Consider the following 19,216-nt stretch of genomic DNA (forward strand, 5'->3'; position numbering starts at 1 on the left):
ATGTTTGTTTAACTTGATTCATGTGGGAGCGATGTACAAGATTAAATCATGTAAATCCAACACTTGTTTGTGACTGCTACAATTAAATGTTTCAAATATTTATAGCAATGATATGGCGATTCCATACCTTTTTAACAACATTTTCCATAGTTCATTTTTAATGATAATTTCACATCTCCATCTCAAACAGACCATGGCGGTTTTCAGAAATGCTTGGGGTTAAGGCAGTTTCAACTTATTTTTCCTCATTTCCATTATTCATTAAGATGGATATCTCATTTTCCCCCTTCAATATTTTCTCTCTCTGTTGAGCGTTTCGGAGGCAAAGACATTTTTCCCAGGGTCACCCTGCTTCATTCATTTTCTCTGCAGCGCACTCTCTATCCTGTGGTAAAGAAAAAAAAACAGGATATTGTTCTGACCATGAAGGAAATTATGGAGAGGGTGATAATTCATCCTTCTGTGTGACAGTGGACTCAGCTGAAGGATTGTTGCTTTGTGAATGTACATATGCATGTCACAACGTGATGTATGGCTTTACCCATTTGTGACTGTGTCTGTAACCGCATCTGACATGCTGCAGAAATCACCAGAATATTGGCTGCGAAATTCTGGGATGGCTTCATGGATTCATGGGGACTAAACATGGTAAAACACAGGCTTTATTTCAAACTCCTTATAGACTGCCAAAGATGACTTTCTTAATCAGTATTTTCTTGTTTTCCAAAAATATATTTTGGAAAATATATGAATATCTGTACTGTTCACAAGTTTGTTGACTGAGTTTATATATATATATATATATATATATATATATATATATATATATATATATATATATATATATATATATATATATATATATATATATATAGTTTTTTTAAGGAAGTCTCTGCATTTATTTGATCAAAATATACAAAAAATGTAATAGTATAAAATATATTTACAATTTAAAATAACTGCTTTCTATTTAATATTTTATATAGTTATTTTTAAAATAGTTCTGTGATGGCATTAATAATCATGCAGCCATTAACAATCATGGCTGATTAATATTTTTTGTGTGATTTTTTTTTTTTTTTTGTAATAATGTAAAAGCCTTTTACTATGCGTCCTTGCTTAATAAAATGATTAATTTATATAAACAAAAATCTTACTGACACCAAACTTTGAATGGTAGTATATAGTATCTTAAAACATATATCTTTAAACAAGATATATTGCTTAAGAAGTAATAGTATCTTATATTAAATATCTTATATTAAAATATATTTTCATCTTTTTAGTCTGTGTCTTAACTGTTATTTTTCTTGTTGGTTTTAAGCATAAATCTATGGATTATTTTCAAAATGAGAAAATCTCATGCAATTTCGGTTCTCAAGTATATTTATCTAACTTAGAGAATATGGTTATTATATAACAAATATTTCTATATTTTTACTGGAAAACAAAAATTACAGATTTAAAACATTATTTTTGCAACCACCAACCTGCATGAGAATCCACGTGCACGCACGCATACACACACACACACACACACACAATAGTATGCAAGATAAAATTAATGCTGTCAATCATAAACCTCGCTGGCATATGAGGTAAATTATATTCTTCCAAGTATTACAACTGCTCTGTGAATCATTTCAAACGACTGCATCTGAAATCAAGATTTAAAACTAGAACTGTTCAATGGAAAAATTATGTGTGCCTGTTAACCCTAGAAGAAGACGCACCTTCATTTTGTTCACCTGTGTGCGCTTGTGTATTTGTCAGGGCAGTTTGTGTTGGGGATTTCCTCAGAATGAGCAGTCAGATAGAAAAGCTGCCAGTGCCAAACACACTAAAACTGCAATGTGTTCTTATATAACCCCACTATAAGGCCTGGGCCAGAGAACAAGCCAAGTGTGGGGGAGAAAGAGAGACTGTGGCTGGGAAAAGAAAGAGAGAATCAACAATAATGTCTTGCTCCAAAGGTGCATCCAGCTTACGTCTTCGTTTAGAAATGCTCAAGAGAGGAGTTTTCTTAAACTTTGTCTTCGAGGACTATCAGTGGTGAACGAGAAGGATCGAGCAGCAGTGTTCTCATTTCTCACCTTTTAGTTGCGTCAACATTTTTGCCAGTCTGCAGTTCTCAAAGAACACCAAGGCCACATGGCTTTCAGAACGCACTATCAGTTAAATGACCTTAGAGGTGCCCTGTGTACTTTAAGCTATAGCATTTGTGAACTATTAAGTCTGCCAAAGCTGTCTTTCTCTTGCAGTCTCTCTGTCTTCACAGCATTACACCGACTGACTGCCTTATTGGCCCCCTGCAGCTAAAAAAAACACCCCCCCATTCTCTAAGACACACATTGTCACTGGCACTAGTGTGTTTGTGTTAGTAGCTCTTGGGGGTTCACCACAGGACTCCTATTATATTGTAATTGAGGACTCTGTTCTTGAATATGACCCCCACTTTTCGCATTCTGGAAGAATACAGAGTAACTGGGACAAATGGTCCAATTCAGAGGACAAATGAATCTATTCTTCATGGGCCAACATTATCATATGTTGTAATAATAATAATTCGAATTAACCCTAGTCACAGAGGAAATTACAGCAAGCTCAATATTATTTTATACAAAATGAAGAATACAAGTCATACAGGTTTGGTATGACATGAGGGTGAGTAATGGTGACACATTTTCATTTTTGGGTGAATTTTAACAATATAGTAAAACAAAACATAAATCCCAGTCCCTTTGGATGTGTCCTAAATGACAGGGTGATTAAAGGAGAGTCCCTCTCTCCTCATGCACTCACAAAAACAAAAACAAGAGGGTGATCCCACCTATCCAAAGGTCAAGGTGTGCACAGGCCAAAGGTTGTGTTACAACTAAAGGCCCATAAAACAAAGTGCATCTATGTACATAATTATCACAGCAAAATGACACATGCACATGCACTCAAACATGCTCACATATAGGCAACTGCAACTACACAACTACAAACACACAAACATGCACACATTTACAAAGAAGGGCAGGTGTTTGGTGTTTGGTGTTTGCACACACACACACACACACACACTTTTCCGGACACACACCTGGCCAATAGTCAGCTTCATTAGACACACATATCAAATACTCACTGCCTGTACACGATCACAGTCAACAGTGTGTTACTCATTAACATGTTTTAAATCATAAATGGCATTTTATTTATGATTTATTAAAGAAAATATGTGAAGTCCATTGCTGGGATGTTAGCATATATTGACATGGTGCATGTCATTTTAGCTAATATTATTAAATCAGCTCTGCCAGCTTTCCTCCTTCCTCTGTTTTAATTTTTTTTTTGCCACAAATTGCAAGACAGGTTATAATGGAGTAACCCTAACACTAACCCATGCTCAAAAATACAAATCTGTATTAATTGTACTATTCTATCACGTTGTACTGCAATGGCTCATTTAAACCCTTATGTCCACAAGCATGGGTAAATGTTTTACCAACTTTGACTACCTTGTCTTGAATATGGAAAGTGGTTTTAACATTTAATTCTTAAAATTAACCAGCACATTTTTTAATTACTAGTAGGTAAACATGTACACTCTAAAAAATGCTGGGTTAAAAACAACCCACGTTGGGTTGAAAATTTGGGTTGTTTTAACTCAGCAATTGGGTTGTTTTAACTCAGTGAATGGGTTGTTTTAACCCAGCAATTGGGTTGTTTTAACCCAGAGAAAGGGTTGTTTTAACCCAGCGGTTGGGTTAAATGTTTGCTTAAACCAACCCAATCGCTGGGTTAAAACAACCCAATTGCTGGGTTAGTCCATTTTCAACCCAACTTGGGTTGTTTTTAAGCCAGCATTTTTTAGAGTGTAGTGAGTAGTACATTACATTTCATTAGTATTTTGAATATTAATACAACAACTAAGGATCTTTTCAGTATTGGGACAGTGACCAAAAGCAAAACAAGTACTATCATCCAATGAATAAGTACTGCTATTATAATGAATATTTGCTAGAGAAATAGAAAAAGATGCTGGTCACTATGGAAGCTTGTTTCCGCCACATAATAAAAAATAAAAAAGGTAATTGCGACTATTTATCTCACAATTCTGACTTTTTTTCTTACAATTGCGAGTTTACATCCCACAATTCTGACTTTTTTTAATCTCAGAATTGCATGATATAAAGTCGCAATTGCGAGTTATATAAAGTCGAATTGTCTTCTGAATTTATATCTGGCAATTCTGACTTTATAACTTGCAATTGCAACTTCATATCTCACAATTCTGACTTTATAACTTGCAATTTTGAGTTTATATCTCACAATTCTGACTTTATAACTTGCAATTGCGACTTTATGTCTTGCAATTCTGACTATGTAATTCGCAATTCTGAGAAAAAAAGTCAAAATTGCGAGATGTAGGCTAACTTACAATTGTGAAATAAAAAGTCGCAATTATATTTAAAAAATGTTATTTTGTGGTGGAATCAAACTTCCATAGGTCACTACTAGTAAATGATGATCCTTAGAAGAAAAAAAATTTAGTAGTATAAAGTTTCTAGTTAGTTTTAAGGAATAAATGTGTAAAAGGCTTGCCATATCTTGATGTGTGTGAAGGTAAGTGGAATTGGGAGGGGCTGTTGTGCGCGTGTGTGTCCTCGTGCATTTTTCCTGTTATGGGGGAATTAATGCCATTTCACATGGGTATTATTAGAGGTGACCGTTACTAAACTTAGCTTCATTCTCTAAGTTATTCATTCTCTAAGTTTGTCCATGCATAGACAAAAAAGAAATGGCAACAAATAACCAGACCGACGAGGAAAATGCCAAAATAAGAAGGAAAATAGCATTGTAAACGATGAGACGGAGACGTCTGAGAGCGATGACTTCCGTGGCCGGGAGCAAGATCGTTTCCTTGCCGTGGAAAAAGAGTCAGGAAGGGGAAAATTTTTGAGGGGTAGGTGTGGGGTAAAGAGAAAGAAAAAACTCCATCTACGTCTACAATCAATGCACCCCTCCTCCCCCATGTCGCCGCCATCTCTCAGGCCGTAATTTACGACCCCTCGCTATTTATTTGGCTCACACCTCCCAAGCTCCGTTAAGAAACTTCACACTAGAGCGTGCAGTTGAATCACTTTGGCAGCTCGTTTTGCAGGTATATTGTTTACAAACCGTGAATGTATTGTGTTTTGTCACGAAAAGGTGCGTGTGAATTCTGTGAAATGACAACTTCTCAATTTATTGTGATATGTGACTTAGTTATGAAATGGACAATCCCGCTCTTTTCACATTTGTAAATAGATGTTTTAGGTTCCTCGTATAGCTAGTGTGGCTTCACCTCACCTTCAACTTTGAACCCTTAATAAGTAACGTACTTACCAAAAAAAAGACCCTGCTTGTAACAAGCCAGTGAGATAAATATATATTTTTAAAAACACGTACAGATTTGAAAATCTCCAAAGTTGTGGTATTCTGTGTGTATAGGCGATGTGTGGTGTGTGTAAGAGAGTGTCTATTCATCTGTCATCAGGGAGGCTTGGTAAGGAGACTCTGTGGAGCCCAGAACTCAGGGGTCAAGTCCAGGTTTTCCCAGCCCCCAGCATCCCTCCCGCTCTCCTCCGTTACAGAGAGATGGACAGGATCAGGGAGAGGCGTGAAGGGATGGGGAGGAGAGGACATGAGCCTGAAGTGATGGATTGATGCTTAAGATGAGGAACAGTGGGAATGATATTATGGACGAAAAACAGTTTACTTTTGCATTTCGCAGCCAACATGTTTGGCTTCTGCATACAGGAACATTCAAGAAAAACTAAAAAAGTCTCAGGACGTTTTAAATATACACCGAACTTGATGGGAATATTAGGAAAACAGTCTTAGTTAGAACACAATTGTTAGCTGTTTTTTTATATATATATATATATATATATATATATATATATATATATATATATATATATATATATATATATATATATATATATATATATATATATATATATATATATATGCATTTTCAGCATCATTACTCCAGTCTTCAGTGTCACATGATCCTTCAGAAGTCATTTGAATATGCTGATTTGCTGCTCAAGAAACATTTCTTCTTTTTTATCAATGTTGAAAACAGTTGTGCTGCTTAATATTTCTGTTGAAACCATTTTCAGGATTCTTTGATGAATTAAAAAAAAACATTGTTTACATGAGATTTTGAAATGAATGAGTTGTTCTGTCACGCCCAGATTATTAACCTTCCAAAATGATAAAGGTGTTTACATTACACGCAGGGTGAAAAAATGCTAATTAGCATGTTTATGACGTTTACATGATAAAAGAAGCATGAGTGAAAGATGCATTCAAATAATCACATTCAAATCTCAATGCATTTAAAAACTTAATATGCTCCTCCCGGTTTCAAATCATTCTTATGCCTTTGCATATTATAGTGTGTCAAAATAGTGTTCATTTGGCTGTTATCTGTTTATTTAATTGCCGTAAGTTGAGACCTTGTGCCACACTATGACCCTGTTGTAAGTAGTGTCCTCTATGTCACCCTCTCGGTGGGTGTGTGTCTGTCTGTCTTTCTGTCTCCTCAGGTGAAGTGTGGAGTGATGAGGCCCAGGACTGCTCTCTCTCTCGCCTTCTCGTCTCCAAAGTGCCAGGCATTTCATGCAGGGTGAGAGACGTTGCTGAGGTGTGTGTTATTCTTGATGTCGGCCTCCAGCGGGGAGCAGGAGTCAACACAGCTAGTTACATACATGGCGCCATCAGCCTGTCAATCAAGTCAGGTAAGCACACCCCCTATTGGTTTCAAACACATGCTCTCTCATGCACGCTCAAAAATACAGTATGTAGTACTAGTTTCACACAAGACACTTCTAATGAGGTGCACCTGTTTTGGTCCAATGTTTCCTGAACTCTGAGCCTTTTCATTCCTGCCTCATTATTTTACAGCATAATCCATCTGCAGATAATAACCATTTGGGCAATCAGTGACTGAGCATGCCAAAAGATACCAGACACATTCACGCACACAAATTGTCATCATCAATGTCTCTGTGTATCTAGTTATGACATTTACTAATCCACTTATGAATTTGAAATCAATAAGCAAATCAAATCATCTAAATGGGCCAGTTGTTCAAAGGTAAACTGATCGGATTTTGGTTATCGGATTGGATCAAATCTTGAAAATGGGTTGTTCAAAAGAGAAAGAAGGAATCTGAAATCATATTAGATCACGGAATCCAATCCTTTAGTTTCTTGGATCAAACCTTCAGTTTGTGTTGTTCAAAACTTTGATCCAAAAAAACAGGATTATCCTGATCCCAACAGGAGGTAGGATTTCAAGGTGGATTCCAGGAACTAAATGTAGTGTAACTTTAAAACTGGGAAAAAAAAACATTTGTATCATATAATACACAAACACATATTATTTTATTTTGCTCTTGATTAGTTAGGCTAATTTTTAAAGTAATAAATTAGAAGTAGACATTAGGCTAGCCATTCGGTAGCCTACAGTCAAAGTAAAAAAAAGATTTAGCCGCCATAAAATAATCCCCAAACAGCTGTAAATATCAAACAAAAATATTATATTACATTTAAAGTGTTTTTTTTTATCACTCATAAGACTTTTTTACTTCTTATCAATTATAAGAGATGAACCAGTCAAAAGTTCTTCGCGAGCGAACGCAAGGTTTCTCGGGTGAACGCTACGCAAAACTTTTCTGAGAACGCAAAAGCATTTACAATTTTTTTCCCCAACTCATATTTTTTCCTAGAGCACTAGTCATCCAGATTTGGTCATCTGAAAAGGTGTGTATCTGGATCAGGGTGATCCAATCCAATTTTGAAAAAAAGTACGATGGATTACCTGATCCTGGATAGCAAAACATGGAATTTCCAAATGCAGATCATTTTGATCCAGATGAAATGTTTTGAACAACTGGCCCCATTATATTAATAATCCAGCCATTCTATCCCTGATTTATCCAAAATTTAAGTGAGAACATTCTGAACTGCATGTGTGAAGTGTAAGAAGTAGAAATTATCAGCCAAACAAAAAAAATGTTATATGCTACTGTAAAACAAAACAAAAACAAAAAAACGTAATATTGTGAAAAATTATTACAATTTAAAATAACTTGTAATACATTTTAAAATGATATTTATTCCTGTGATGGCAAACCTAATTTTTTTGCATCATTACTCCAGTCTTCAGTGTCACATGATCCTTCAGAAATCATTCTAATATGACGATTTGATGCTCAAAAACATGTATTTTTATTATTAATGTTGTAAATGGTTGTGCTTCTTTAATATTTTTCTGGAAACCATGATACTAATTTTTCTGTATTCTTTGATAAATAGAAAGTAAAAAAAAACGGAATTAATTTGAATTTGAATGATTTTGTTACAGTATAAATGCATTTACTCTCCCTTTTGATCAATTTAATGTTACATTTTCTTTAATATAAAATCATACTGACTCACACACAGACACTTAAATATGAATAGACCCTTTAAATATTATATTTACCAAATATGGTTGATCATTGTGTGTTATGCATATAATGTTTATTATTTTACATTTAACAACTGGCTAGTCAAATATCCACAATTACAAAACACGTGAAAGCTAGTTTCAGTCAGGGCTGATTTTTGCGTAGTCACATTCCATTAGAAACGTTTTCATGAGTGGAATGAACTTTGACCCTGCCCCGGTCAGCTGAACTCTAGCCCACTCATTAATTTATAGACTCTGTGCCATCTGATTGGTGCTGCACTGATGATGTCAGCCCTGAAACAGCAGCACTAAATTATAATCATAGCCATCGTAAAGACAAGGGCCTGCTGCACATGTGGAATTCTTTTCTCTCTCTTTTTTTTGCCTTCTCTTCTCTTTCATTATCTCTCCCCTCTTCATCGTCTCCACGCAGGATTTCCTTATGTTCCTGTCTCCGTCTGTCTATCTTATTTCTTTTCTCATTGTCTGTCTGTTTCTCATGTTCCCCCATTCGGGTTAATCTCTCACCCTTTCTCGTTCTGTTGTCTCTCTCTCTCTCGCTGCTTCTGAACATGCACTTTGGATAACCCTGTTTTCAGACCCTCCGCTGCACTTTGCAGATAGATGCAGCCTATTTATTTTACTGTAAGAACCCAGCAGACACAGGGAACTAGAGAGAAAGCCAAAGAGACATATATTCTGGTGGGTTTAATCCAAAAGAAGTTGGCTGAAAGTAAGTGTGTGTGTGTGTGTGTGTGTGTCTGCCGACTACGTCTTCAAGAGAGCCCTCCAGATTTATAGAAGTGACTCTAGACCTTGAAATATTTGTAATCATGATTTGTTTGATTATGCGGAGGAGTGGAGAGAGAGCTGGAAGTACTTTAATACTGAATTCTCTCTCTGTCTCTTTGTCTCTCACTATGTCATCCCCCCCCCCCAACACACAACCCAAACCCTAACACACAAACAGTACATCACTGCCTCTCTTACCTATTCAAGCTCTTACTGTATAGCACTCCTTCAACAATTGCTCTGCATCTTCAGTCTCTTATCTTAATTCTGATTGGTTCCAAGGATGCTGATCATTTTATTAGAATTGAACAGGTCTGTGGACGTCATTACAGTTGCATATCATTTCACCATTATCATTTCTTTTTTTTAAACTATCAAAATATTTTTAATAATCCGTATTAATAATTGTTAATAATTCTAATAAATTATTAAATCTGGGGTCAAATTTTTAATGAATCCTCTTTATAGGCCACAGAATTGGAATAGCTGTCGTTCCTAAAGTTCAAACACGCCGCTTACATGTTTGTTTTTTTGGTAACGCTTTGCAATAAGGTTACACATTAGTTAACTAGTAAACACGAATGAACAATGAACAATACTTCCACAGCATTTGTTAAAGTTAGGGTGCGTTCACACTTGTCATGTTTGGTTCGATTAAAACGAACCCTGGTACAATTGCTCGGTTAGTGCGGTTCATTTGAACATGTGAACGCTGCCATACGAACCCTGGTGCGCACCAAACAAGCGGACCGAGACCACTAAAAAGATGGGTCTCGGTCCACTTCCGAACGAATTCTAGTGCGGTTTGATTGATATATGAACGCAACACGGACCAAAGACATGCAACGTTACAAGTCAGCTGATTTGACGACGCGGAAAGATAGTTGTATCCAAAATGAGTAGAGGGCAAACGTGGAGCAACCAAGGGGGTAATCCAGCCCCCGGAAAGCGTACCTTCCATAGGCCAAGTACCAAGCCATCACCTGCTGTTAGCATCCCATTGACTCCCATTCATTTTGGCCTCACTTTGACAGTGAATATCTTTACATCTGAGGCGTTTACAGACTTCATTCATCCATTGTTTATTTCTAAACAAACACGACAATGTATAAAAGGCTCCATTACCTTGTATCTTACACTATCCCCTCGTAGAAGCTGTTTTTGTAAAATATAGGCTAACGGTTGCGTCAAAACCACGCAACTGTGTCGTACAAATTACCGTAGAGACCCGAGGAGAAACTTGTAGGCAATCTTTTACTGTCTATGAGGCAATCGGGGGGACGTAGAGGCATAAACGCCGATAGAGATGTTGCAGATCCTGCTTCATTCATCAAAAGTTGCTCCTGCTCACCCTCTCTGTCTCTGCAAGATTCGGTGATTCAGATTTCACTTTGCACAACTACTAGAAGACTTGCCGCTGTCGGACAGGTTGCTCACGTCACATCTACGTCGTCAAGCTCAGTCCGAGGCTGCGCAGTACATCAGCCATCAGGAAGTGAGTGCTTCTATCTGACTTCAGTTTTCTCCGTAGAAGTCTATGAGGTCGCTCTGTCCATTTCTTTTACTGTCTATGGGAGCAACGAGGAGGTAAAGTGCCTCATCACTATATGCAGATCTTCGTTTCTGCATACAACGGAGGAAATCCTGGTGCTGTTTTGAATGTTTTGAAAAATTTTTGAGCTCTTCGTGAGTTCTCAGCTGGTAAAAACAAAACCATATGTACACGCATAAAATGATCATGTTTAATCCAGCACACAGCATTGTTTTGAATGTTTGGTAAGCAAGCTCCGTCACAAAATATACGTCATAAAAGCCGACCAATCAGGTTGTGACCGTATCCCTATGCCTTTGGTTCGGTAACTTTAGGTTCGCTGTTAAAAATGCCAGTGTGAATGCTAAGCGGACCAGGACTATATGTTTTGTTTTAGTTTTTTGGTCCGGACCAAACTAACCAAACTACAAGTGTGAGCGCACCCTTAAAGGCACAATATGTAAGATATTTGGATTAAAATATCCAAAAAAACACTAGAACAAGAACTTACATGATCCAAATCCAGAGAAATAAGCAATTTCAACCAGGACACGGACCGTGTCTGTGCGTCGCCTATCAATGACATCATACCTGTGTTACCCTCGATTTCCATGGAAACACCAAAAACACTTTAATATATTAGGCCTATGTGTTTTATTAGACAGGTGAGCAACTGTTTAGATACATCCATCAACAGAAAACTAATCATTGTTATATATAGCTCAACACAGTTAGTCTTATTGTTTAAATCTCGTTTTCTTGATTTACCTTGACTAATATCGATCAGTCTGCAACAAGTGTCTCATAGTAGCCGCCGAGCAAACGCAGCACTATAACATTACTTTCAACACACTCAAGTAATGTATCTAAAGCCCCGTTTCCACTGAACCCCCCCGTGTGTGCTTGTGACTCTTTAGCTCTGCCCACTGCACGCCTCCACGAGTTTGGCTGTTTTCTGAAAGAATCGGTACAGCGTATCTGTCTTTTATAAATCTGATAAAACTAAAGACTCTTCATAGATATGAAGGATGCAATACTACTCTATAGGTACTCAAGATTAACATGAGACTGGCAGAAACTGTGTGTGTTTTGTACCCTTTAAATAGTGCTGCATGACTGGAAGAAGCGGAAGTGGTCGTCTGCGGCATAATAAAAGCTCTGTGAAATCAAGGTATCATCAAGCTACGCCTTTGTTTTGAAAAAGCGACAAAAAAAATCCATATTGTGGCTTTAATGTTAATTACAACATTTACTAATTCATTTTTAAAATCCAAAAGTTGTATCTGTTAACATTAGTTCATGCACTGTAATCTGACATGATCAAACAATGAACATTTTCCTTCAAAACTGGCCAAGAAAATATTTGAAAACGCTCACAGATTCTGTCTGGGCTTAGGGAAAAGGAAGGTTGCATGTCTCTTGGAGAAATGTTTGTCTGAAAGGTATGGATCTCTCTCTCTCTCTCTCTCTCTCTCTCTCTCTCTCTTGCTCTCTCTCACTGTAATGGCATTCGTAGGGTTTGATAAGCTCCTCTCTGACGGCCTCCTGTCCTGATGATGTGGACACAGAGACAAAGGCCGACTGCTGCATTCTTCTGAACCTAGGGTTTAACACATGCTCAGATAACAGAAAGGTATTTACAGCACACTTCACTGTTACCTCAGAAAAAATGGCCTGAATCTAGAGCTTATAAACTAATGCTGCATAAAACGACAGAAGAGCATTTACACAATAGTCCTTTGAGTTTATTGTATGGAAATTGTTTTATGTGCCGGAATTGATCGGCTAAGACTCTTCCATCTGTCAACCGCTGTTATCATTTAAATGAAAAGGATGAGGACAAAGCAGGATTTCAATGATGTCATTTAAAAGAGTAGTGAGGTTGGTGAGCTGTAGTTATCGCTGTGATGTCATTTTAATGTGTGCCGATTAGACTGCAGTCAGTGTGACTGTGAGTGTATCAGTGAGCGGCAGGCCTGTCCATCTGAAGTCCCGCTGGGATTCCTCTGGCTGTGTCTCATTGTGCTGGACCCTGTAAGACAAAGGGTTAAGTAAATGTTTGGGGAAGATAAGGCCACTCACACTGACAGCATGCAGACTTCAGGGACCGGGCTCCACTACGGCCAGATACACACACACACACACACACACACACACACACACACACACACACACACACACACACACACACACACACACACACACACACACACACACACACACACACTCCTCCTCCTCACTTTTGCCTCTTACTCAATTTCAAATTCTCTCTCTCTCAAAGGATTTCTTCATCTCTCTCTATTCTAATTCCACGACTGTGTGTGTAAAGGTTTGTGATGAAGCCGCCAACATCTTATATTACATTTTTATGTCCTCATCATATATCTTAATATTGAACTAAATATAAAAATCATATTGGTTTTCTTATATTCAATACTGTGGATTGAGATGATTTTTTGCCATGTTCACTGGGCGCTAAGCATTGACATCTGACATGCAATTCATTAGAAATTCCCTTCGTTTTGTTGAATTTATAATCATTTATTGGTTTTCCAGTGTTTTCTCACTTTTGTAATATCCTTTTAACAAAATCCTAAGCCAAACCTTCCAGGAAGTGGCATCAGTTTTGGTGGGAAAACAACACAAACAGTGTTAGTGTCAGCAGTGTGTTTTTTTAATTCAATGATGTTTAAAAAAAATGATATTAAAGTTTATTTAAAAAATACATCCTGTACATTTTCTAATGTTGTGAGATTGAACAAAACATATCACTGAGAGTCTTTCATATCTAAATGCTTCCTTTAAATTACACCACAAACATACTCATTTTTATTAATATTTTTTACAGACTTCAAAACAGTACACAGCAGAAATGCAGTGTACATGGTTGTATAGAGGCAGAGATGTGTCCTTGTGTGTGTATGGGAGGAAGATTATGTCTAACACACAACAGTATTATGTTTTCATGTAGTATAAGGCAGTGGGAGGGGAATGGTGGAGGCTTTGCTTTGCATGGCTGTTCCAGCTGCTATCTCCAGCTACAAGACTAAAAGTCTGGCCAGGAAAACAGACTCGCACACACTCACTCCTATTTTCTTTAATGTGCTCTGCTCAGTTTTTCCTACTTTAAAAACAAGCTACAGCAGTCTGATAAGAGAGAGCAGGGCCTGTGTACCTGTGTTTGTGTGAATGTCACTGTGTCATGTTCTCTTTTTTTGGAGGGTGTGTAGCATTAGTCATTTGAGCTATGACATTGGGTCTGTATGTACGCATGTACAGCTCATTAGCGCTATTAGCATTAGGGTAAATAGCTATGAAATACTTTATCACATTAGCAAAGCATCGTTTAGTGGCATTTTATGTCATTTCGTGACAGCTTGTGAACTGAAGGTGGGCCTACAAATACAAAAAAAAAAGACAGATGTCACCATGTTTTCTGAGGCAGAGTACCATAGTAAAAGTGTTACTTTAGTGTTTAGCCCATGATTCTTTGACATGTATCATGTTAGTACCCTGTTTATCTTTGAATTGGCTTGAAGTACCGTGTAAAAACCATTGTATATTAATATAATCATGCAATACCCTGGTATATATCAGTGTCATGGTGTTGCCCTCTGATAACATGCTGACTGACTGTACCACGGTACTTTTTTAAAGGTCACCCCGGCACAGTCTCCTTCAACCAGCTTCAATAGAGACAAATGAGCCCTGGAAATACATAAACTTCCCACTTTCCGTTTACTTCTTACTTTCACACATATTAAAATTATGGCCTACATTTTACACAAATAGGAGATCATAAATTAAACCGCAGACGTCAGCTACACAATGAAGTGCTGCCATTGATGTGTTCTCGCCATACACAAACAGTGAACGCTCTCCGTACACAGTTGGACGTTTTGTTTTTCTCCATAATTGGGCTGTAGAATAAACACGGAGGTTAGGTTGTGGAGCAGAGATGTCAGATAGTTTACGGAGACTTCATTCATGTGCGGTCAAGTCTGATTCAGCCAACAGCTAATAAGTACGACGAACATCGTGTCAAATTGTCCGAGAAGTCCAGAGTGGCTCGGTTAATGATACACAGTCCTTGATTTGTGCGAGCTGCTAAATAGCAGTAACATTAGTTCAGCTGTTTTAATGGCCTTGTTAGCATGTCAATGAAAGATCAGTATATCAAATGATGTATCACCTGCCATCTTAGTTATGAAGAGCTAGCACCAGCAAAAATGGGGGAAAAACAGTAAATTTAGTTTAAAAGTGTTCTTGGATCAATGTGAATCATAACACATATAGTGGGGGTGCATCCTTTCTCAGCCAGTGAAGATTTAGGTGGACAGCTGTTTGAAATGGGGGAATGGATTCACGAACCTGGAAATTAGCTTGTGCTCTTTGGATAATCTACACCTTTGGGAGGACTGGGAATCTAAAAACGCGCTCCTATCCTTCTTTCACTCCCCCCACTCTGTCCATCTCTTGTTCTTTTTTTGGTTCTCTGATTCTCTCTCTCTCACACACACACATACACACACTGACACAAGTACATTCATACTTTCTTTATATCTCTCTTTCCATTGGCTCTACCCCCTCGCCCATTACCATGACCCTTGTTCTTCCCACTTACTTTCTCTCCATTCTCTCTCTGTCTCTCTCCCTCCCTCCTGCTGGTTTTATCAGTGGTCCTGCTCAGTGTCCTACTGTCATGTCTTGATGTGATTTATGTCATGGGCTGTGAAGTTTACTTATCTCCTCCCCCTACACACACTCTCTCTCTCACACACACACACATACGCTGAGGAGCTGGATCCCACTTTCTAGGGCTCAGCCAACCTGGCTCCTCTGCCGCCCCGGAACACAGACCCGGCCAGAGTGAGTGAGCAGGGTGTGTTGTTTGTGGCAGCGAAAAGTGTGAGGGTCTTAAATGAGATGGCGGTTGTTTAGTGGACAGTCAAAGATAGTGATGTATGTTCTGTCAGTCATGAAGCTGTAGATTATTTTTTCCAAATCCATTCCTTCTCTGGCCTGGCCTATCTTAAAATATCCTGGTCAATCCTATTCAATCGTATCCTATCTTGGCCTAATTATCATATCCCATCCTATGGCCTATCCTATTATTTTGTGGGCTATCCTATCCCTTCCTATCCTATCCTGGCCTGTCCTATCTTTTCCCAATTATACCTGGCCATGATCTATCCTATCCTGTCCTTCTGTATTCTATCCTATCTTGGCCTAGCCCATCTTATCCTGGCCTATCCTATCCTTTCCCAATTCTACCCTGCCCTGATTTATCCTATCCGGTCCTATTACACCCTGCCCTGCCCTGATTTTTCCTATCCTATCCTACCCTATCCTATCCTGGCCTAATTATCATATCCCATCATATCATATCCTGGCCTATCCTATGCCTTACTATCCTGGCCTATTCTATCCTGTCCTGGCCTACTGTATTATTTATCATATCCCATCATATCATATCCTGGCCTATCTTAGCCTATCCTATCCTGGCCTATTATATCCTTTCCCAATTCTACCCTGCCTTGATTTATCCTATCCTATCCTATCCTATCCTATCCTATCCTATCCTATCCTATCCTATCCTATCCTATCCTATCCTATCCTATCCTATCCTATCCTATCCTATCCTATCCTATCCTATCCTATCCTATCCTATCCTATCCTATCCTATCCTATCCTATCCTATCCTATCCTATCCTATCCTATCCTATCCTATCCTATCCTATCCTATCCTATCCTATCCTATCCTATCCTATCCTATCCTATCCTATCCTATCCTATCCTATCCTATCCTATCCTATCCTATCCTATCCTATCCTATCCTATCCTATCCTATCCTATCCTATACAATACTATGTGAAGAGGGCTGAATTATTTTCTTTATTCCAGTCTTCGAGTCTGAATCTTTGCCCCTTAATTATGACCAGAGTCATCTGGCACCAAATATGTCATTTCCTCCATCCAGTGACTCATACAGTAACTCGCACCGAATCCAGCTCCATTTATATGTCATTGTTCTGTCTGTAATTTTGAAATATTTTCATCCCAGTGTCTGCTATGTATGCTTGTGATATTTGTGAGGTGCATATGTGATTTGTGTATGTGTGCATGTATGCGGTGGAGAGGTCATCCACATCTCTCGTCTACACGGCTCTTAGTGTGGACCCTTTGATGTGCTTTTAGAATGGCCATACAGCTCTCTGCTTTACCTCTCGCTTGACAATTGTTTATTAGTTTTGAAACGGCTTTAGTGGACATCAGGCTCTCTGAGATGGCGCTTTTGAGGAGAGGGCGACTCACAACTCACCCGAAACCCTCCTCCCCAGGAGCTGGACCCATGACAGTGAGTCACAAAGATCTTTAAAGTTTAAAGGGAGACTCAGGACTGCTGGGGTAGGGAGTTTGAAGGATTGGGTGAATTTTTCAGTAAGAGCAAGAGAAAGTTTGAGATGGTCGCAGAAGAGCGCGGGAGAGGAAAGAGACAAGGAAGAAGACCACCCTGGTCTTTAAGAGCTCATTGTGTGTGAGATTTATAGCAATGGTTACTGGTTGTGAGAGGTCTGTGAGAGTCCCGTGGAAGTGCTAAGAGAGTGTTGCATATACGCCTCAAGAGCATTAGGAAGCTGACATGTATGCAAAAGGACAGCAAAACAAAGCAGTTTAATACCGGGCAAATCTTTGTAAGAGTGATTTGAGGTAAACATAATTCACAAAAAACTGTATAATCCACCTTGTAGCTGGCTTCCAAGTTGTTCCTTTGCTGGATTTTCTAAAATGATGTGCAGGTGTTGTGCTGTGAAAGAATGTCTTTTTATTATTATTAATAATAACGTTAACAAATGTATTGCTCATGGTTAGTTCATGTTAGTTAATACATTAATAATGTTAACAAATGAAACCTTATTGTAAAGTGTTGCCATATTTATTTATGTTTATACTTTAAATAAGTAAAAAAAAAATTATACACTTTTAAAGCTACATTCTCTGAAAACCTCTGAAAAAAACGTATTAAACATTACATTTCTTTTTCATGATTTTTTTTTTTGTGTGTAGTTTTTTTTTTTTGTCGTTCACACGACTGTGTGTATGTGCGCATACTCTGGAGGTGACAAGAGGGAAATTATTTGTAAGAAGACAAAGACTCAATTTCAATTGTTTAAAGAAAGCTCCTGTTTAAAATTTCCTTTCACAGCCTGGCATCTCATGCCCGTTTTATGTATTTCTATACAGGTTAAAATACCAAGCAATCACATTCAAATTATTTTTACATGAAGTACATTCTAGACACACTTTAATCCCCACGACTAACATAGTCCTTTTTTCCTTTTTTTTCTTTAAAAAAAAAACACACAAAAAACCCAACCAGCACAATGCTATTATTAATCATTTGCTGTGAGAAGTCACGTAAAGTTGCAATTGCTAAAATTATTACTGCAAGTTCTTTTTTTGTCTCTGTTTTTCTAAAATCAGGAAATAAGTGCACAACTGCATTGCAGCTGCTTCCTCCAGAGGCTGTCATAAAACATGTACGTGTACAAAAACATTTTATAACAATTTGGATGAGTTTAATATAGAAATCTACTGTAGTAAAATATGCAAATGACCAAAAAAACCTTAAACTTGGTCCATTTACAAGTGTGTATTTGATATATCTCAGTGTCCTCACTGAAGAAGCGTTATTTTTACAGAATATTTCTGGACCGTGTTTTGTTTTATTTTAAGCTCTATTGAACAGTATTTCGAGGGAATTCGGTGAGGTAATATGATGGATCAGTCTGTCCCTAGATAAACAGTGCTTTATATTGGTTTTAGATTAATAATCCAGATACAGCAGTTTCTCCTGCACTAGTTTTTCACTTAATTTTTCACATCTCTTTCTCAGAAGTCAAAGAGTTACTGAGAGTTCAGTTCATTTGTCTTCTCTCAAATAAAGAGAGACTCCCTGCAAATACATCTAATCTTCTCTACTGCTCCTTTCATAAGCATCACTTTTCCCTCTCTCCGTGGGACATGATACGTTCGCTCCGTCAGCTTGAGTCTTATCGCTGTGTATAAAGGGTAAGAAAACACTGGGATGTTTGGTTTTTAATAGGCCTGTGTGGTGTAATTGGCTAATTGCTTTATTTTTCTCTGAAGGGTTCTGTGTTCTGTCATAGAGGCAGGAGGCCATAAACACATATGAGCATCTCCCTCACTGTCAAGGCTTCCTGAGATGTGATTGGCTGAGGGCTGCACTGGCACCACAGCCGATTGGCTGGGCTGAGGATGAATGGCCATGCTGACAACCAATGGGGCCAGATGAGGGTGAGCCGGGTGAGATATGGGGCGCTGCATTCTTGAGCACTAATCAAATCGTATGAGCTTTCACTGATGGGTGTGTTATG

This window comes from Gobio gobio (assembly GCF_949357685.1).
Source record: "Gobio gobio genome assembly, chromosome: 21".
Lineage (NCBI taxonomy): Eukaryota > Metazoa > Chordata > Actinopteri > Cypriniformes > Gobionidae > Gobio > Gobio gobio.